Below are 5594 nucleotides of genomic sequence, written 5' to 3'. Positions count from 1 at the left end.
AATATGCTAATTTATTGAGACAGGTTTTTTGGGTTATCAGGAGTTGTATGCCAAAATCATCAGTATTAAAACAATAAAAGACCTGACAAATTTCAGTTGGTGGATAATGAATCTATAATATATGAAAGTTTAATTGTAATCATTACATTATGGTAAATAATGAAATTTAACACTATATGCTAATTTTTTGAGAAGGACCTGTATAAGGATGCTATTCACTGCACCCACAAGGTAATGGCAGCAGCTTCATAGGGTCAAAGGGGGTGACAGGTGCGCTTTAAGCATGTGAATACGGCGCCCTGGTCATAGTAACAGGTGTGTAATAGAAAACAACACAGGGAATAGTAAATAATAGGAAACTTTAACAAGCTCTTTAGACGCGACCATCTTTTATTTTTTTTTTAGGAAACCGTCTCATGACAATGAATCGTGTAGAAAAGAATATTAAGAAAAGAAAATACACTGAGGATTTCTTGCAGTATGGTTTTACCTCCATAATTTCAGCAGGAATTGAGAAACCACAATGTGTTATTTGTACTGAAGTTCTCTCAGCTGAATCTATGAAGCCGAACAAACTAAAACGGCATTTTGATAGCAAGCATCCACTCTTTGCTAGCAAGGATATCAGCTATTTTAGAAGCAAAGCTGATGGACTCAAGAAATCTAGATTTGACACTGGTGGCCAGTACCATAAACACAATGTAGCAGCTGTTGAAGCGTCATATTTGGTGGCACTCAGAATTGCCAGAGCTATGAAACCTCACACCATTGGTGAGGATTTACTGTTGCCAGCTGCAAAAGACATAGTTCGAGTGATAATTGGAAATGAATATGTTCAGAAATTGAATGCGATTTCCTTATCTAATGACACTATCCGCAGAAGAATAGAGGACATGTCTGCTGATATTCTTGATCAGGTGATCCAGGAAATTAAATCTGCACCACTACCAATATTCAGTATCCAGCTTGACGAATCTACAGACGTGGCAAACTGTGCACAGTTGTTGGTTTACGCAAGGTATATTAATGATGGCGACTTTAAAGATGAGTTTCTTTTTTGCAAACCGCTTGAAACAACAACAACTGCACATGATATTTTTGATGCAGTTGGTTCTTTTCTAAAAGTGCATAACATCTCCTGGGAAAAGGTTTGCGGTGTATGCACAGATGGTGCTCCTGCTATGCTAGGATGTCGCTCAGGATTTCAGCGTTTGGTACAAAATGAATCGCCAAAAGCAATCGGAACACACTGTATGATACATCGCCAAATATTAGCGACTAAGACACTGCCGCAAGATTTACAAGAAGTAATGAAAAGCGTCATAACGTGTCAATTTTGTTAAGTCGAGCGCCTTAAACAGTCGGCTGTTTTGCCAACTGTGCAACGATCTAGATGCGCCAAACAATGCTCTGTTATTTCACACTGAAGTCAGATGGTTGTCAAGAGGAAAAGTTTTAAAACGTGTCTTTGAGCTTCGTGAGGAACTGAAAACGTTTTTTAATCAGAAAGCAAGACCGCAATTCGAAGCATTGTTTAGCGATAAAACTGAGCTGCAGAAAATAGCTTACTTGGTGGACATCTTTGTCATCTTGAATTACTTAAATGTATCACTGCAAGGACCAAATGCAACGTGCCTCGATTTGTCTGAAAAAATGAGATCATTCCAAATGAAACTTCAGCTTTGGAAAGATAAATTGGATAAAATTTTTTTTACATGTTTCTTACATTATCTGCCTTCTTTGAGGAACATGACATTGAGCCAGACAACAAAATTATGATGATATCTTCTGTGAAAGAACATTTGCACATGTTTTCAGAGGAAATTTCATCATACTTTCCTAATCTACCTGACACCCCATTTGCACTTGCCAGAAGTCCATTCACAGTGAAAGTTGAAGATGTTCCGGAGACAGCGCAAGAAGAGTTCATCGACCTAATTAACAATGATGCAGCGAGAACAGATTTCTCTACAATGCCACTGACAAAATTCTGGATTAAGAGTTTACAGTTATATCCTATTCTGTCTGAGACTGTGCTGCGCCTTCTTCTTCCTTTTCCAACAACATATCTTTGCGAAACAGGGTTTTCCAGATTGCTGGTAATCAAGTCTAAATACCGAAGTAGACTTGTTGTGGAAAATGATCTTCGCTGTGCCCTTGCAAAGACTGCCCCAAGAATTTCTGAATTGGTAAGCAAGAAGCAACCACAACGATCTCACTGAATTTGGCAGCATACTGTAGCAAAATATTGCACTGTTGTTTACTGTTATATTTAAACCCATGGTATGCCATGGTGAAATGTTATTTATTGGAATTCGTAATAAATATTTCTCAACATATAATTGTTTTTGTGATTATTTATTATGTTTGATTTGTAGCAATGAGAATACATAATGCATATCAGATATTTACATTCCGAATCATAACTAATAAAATTACAGTTTTAAAGTAGCCACCAAAATTATTTTTTGGGTTGGGGGTCACCGCAACATGAGGAACTGTATTGCGGGGTCACGGCATTAGAAAGGTTGAGAACCACTGCACTAGCAGCACTTCTCTCAGTTGGACTGGAGAAGATGATGGAATTCACCAGTGTGTCTTGGTACTCCCGCATTTTACACTCCCGGTTCAACGGTGTGATGAGGCTTTGTATGTTGTCCCGGTAGCGAGGATCGAGGAGGGTGAAAACCCAATAATAAGACATGTTGAGAATGTGGGCGATGTGGCGGTCGTTTCTCAGGCACTGCAGCATGTAATCAACCATGTGCTGCAGACTGCCAACTGGCCAAGAAACGCTGTCCTCTGCTTGAGGCGTGATCTCTGCCCGCTCGTCATCACCCCACCCTTGCTGTACACACTGACTACTGGACAATTGTGTAACTCCCTCCTCTGGACGGATGTCTTCCTCCTCCATTGACTCCTCCTCATCCTCCTCACAAAGTGTCCCCTGCCTACGCGTTTGTGAAGAACCACGTGGCGCTGACTGTCCAGAAGATGATGGAAATGGTGAATCCTCATCCTCTACCCCTTCCACAACATCATCCCTTAGCGCTTGCAGTGATTTTTCAAGCAGGCAGATAAGGGGGACAGTCATGCTGACTAGTGCATCATCTGCACTCGCCATCCGCGTGGAATAATCGAAGGGATGCAAAACCTGGCAGACGTCCTTCATAGTGGCCCACTCTGTGGTTGTGAAGTCTGAACGGCGCGGAGTGCGACTTCTTTGCGCCTGATGCAGCTGGTACTCCATTACTGCTTGCTGCTGCTCACACAACCGCTCCAACATATGTAACGTGGAATTCCACCTGGTAGGTAGGTCACATATGATGCGATGTTGCGGAAGGCGGAATCGGCGCTGCAGAGCCGCAATGCGCGATTTTGCCGTGCTGGAACGCCGCAAGTGAGCACACTCTAGGTGGACCTTGTGCAGCAGTGCATCAAGATCCGGATAGTCCCTCAAAAAACTCTGCACGACCAAGTTGAGCACATGTGCCAGACATGGGATGTGAGTGAGGTTGCCGAAGCCCAGAGCTGCCACCAGATTTCGGCCATTATCACACACTACCATGCCTGGCTGGAGATTCGCTGCCACAAACCACACATCGCTCTCCTGCTTGATGGCATTCCAGAGCTCCTGCGCTGTGTGGCTTCGATTCCCCAAAGAAATTAATTTCAAGACGGCTTGTTGATGTTTGGCCACGGCTGTGCTCATGTCGGTCGTAACAGGTAAACATTCATGGGTCCATGTGGAGGTGGACTGTGACGGCTCCTGCAGTGATGATTCTGAGGAACTTGTGTAAGAGGAGGAGTCAATGCGTACAGACTGGATTCCTGCAATCCTTGGAGTGGGCAGGACACGTCCTGCGCCACTCGCACGATCTGTACCCGTCTCAACAACATTAACCCAATGGGCAGTGAGGGAAAGGTATCGCCCCTGTCCATGTCGACTGGTCCATGCATCGGTGGTGAGGTGGACCTTGCTACTGACGGCGTTCAGTAGCGCGTGTTTTATGTGTCCCTCCACATGCTTGTGCAGGGCAGGGACGGCTTGCCTGCTGAAATAAAAGCGGCTGGGCACATTGTACTGTGGGACTCCCAATGACATCAAGTCACGGAAGCTGTCAGTCTCCACCAGCCTGAATGACAGCATTTCCAGTGACAGAAGTTTGGCAATGCCTGTCAGAGCCTGTGCTCGTGGGTGGATTGCTGAGAAAGGCCGCCTTTTCTCTCATGCCTGTACTACCGATGGCTGTAGACTGGGCTGGGAGTGTGAGGATGACTGGGAACGTGGTGCTGCGGGTGGAATTACAGTGGGTCTCTGGACAACAGTGCCAGAGGTTCTTCCATGGCGATCCTGGGAGGAAGCCGAACCAGCTGTGTGTGAGCTGGAGGAAGAGGCAACACGAGCTGAAGAGGTGGTAGCTGCCGCTGTTGGTTGGCCTAGCTCTTCAGTGTGTTTTTCTAACAACGCCGCGTGCCTGGTCCGCACATGTTTCCACATGTTGGAGGTATTGAGGTTGCTGACATTTCTCCCTCTTTTGACTTTGTGATGACACACCTTGCATTTGACATAGCAAATGTCATCTGCAACTGTGTCAAAAAAGGACCAGGCACTGCAAGTCTTGGGAGCGCCCTTTTTGGCTTTTGGAAGAGACATGCTCCTAACGGGTGCCAAAGTGGAGGCTACAGGATCCGCAGTCTTCCCCCTCTCTCTCCCTCTTTGGCCCATTCGGGGAATCTCTTCCTCAGAGCTGCTCCCACCACCTTCCTGTCCCTCATGCCATGATGGGTCAAGGACCTCATCATCTACACTACCCTCTGCCACCAACTGCTCCTCCTGGGTAGTCTCAGCAGCAGAGCACGCTCCAGAAAGTGGCACCTGAGTGCCATCAGTGGATGCGTTCTGCGGTGTGGTGACCGGAGGCACTGGCCCACCCGCCTCTTCAGACTCAGAGAGAAAAAGCTGTTGGGCATCACTGCACACTGCCTCTGTCCATGACTTTAGAAGCAACATTATTTGTTTTAGTGAAGGCAGGTGTAGTAAGTGGAACGTCAGTCTTTCTCACGGATACAGTGTTCCTTGAATCTCTACATTTGGCAATGTTATCATACCTTGTAGATGATGATGATGCTGGTGGAGTAGGCTCAGTGAAGTCGAAGCTGGGATCATTTTTCTTCCGAGCTTGGTCACTGATGAACCTGGAAAAATGTGAAAAGGGGGGAAAGGACACATCATGCTGCCTTTTATACCACGAGCTGTGGTCTGCCAATTTATCCTGCATGCCGTGTGGCAACTTGGACACTATTGGATTAACGCCATGAGCAGTATCTAGGTAGCTCAGGCCTGAGAGACGTGGGTCTAATGTCGCCAATTCTATTTCCTTTAGCTGGTCGCTCAAATCTTGAAGTTTCCTATTGTCCTTGTTAGTTATCTTTGGGAAGGTTTGCAGTCTTTTAAATAAGGCACATTCTATGGCTTCTGAGCTGTTGTAGGTTTGTTCCAGTCTCTCCCAGGCTGCAATAAGACCTGCATCTGAATAGTCCACATGAACTGCCCTTATTGTCTTTATGCACTCTGCTGATTCAGGGCCTAA

At 45.4% G+C, this 5594-nt stretch overlaps 1 pseudogene; it reads left to right on the top strand.

The window, feature by feature from the left end:
- Nucleotides 1–240: 240 nt before the first annotated feature.
- On the top strand, nt 241–2530 carry LOC143768019 (zinc finger BED domain-containing protein 5-like; annotated as a pseudogene).
- The last annotated feature ends 3064 nt before the right edge of the window (nt 2531–5594 follow it).

Source organism: Ranitomeya variabilis, chromosome 4 (assembly GCF_051348905.1).
Source record: "Ranitomeya variabilis isolate aRanVar5 chromosome 4, aRanVar5.hap1, whole genome shotgun sequence".
Classification (NCBI taxonomy): domain Eukaryota; kingdom Metazoa; phylum Chordata; class Amphibia; order Anura; family Dendrobatidae; genus Ranitomeya; species Ranitomeya variabilis.
The sequence above is the reverse complement of the archived record's forward strand: the minus strand, read 5'-3'. Positions and strand labels throughout refer to the sequence as shown.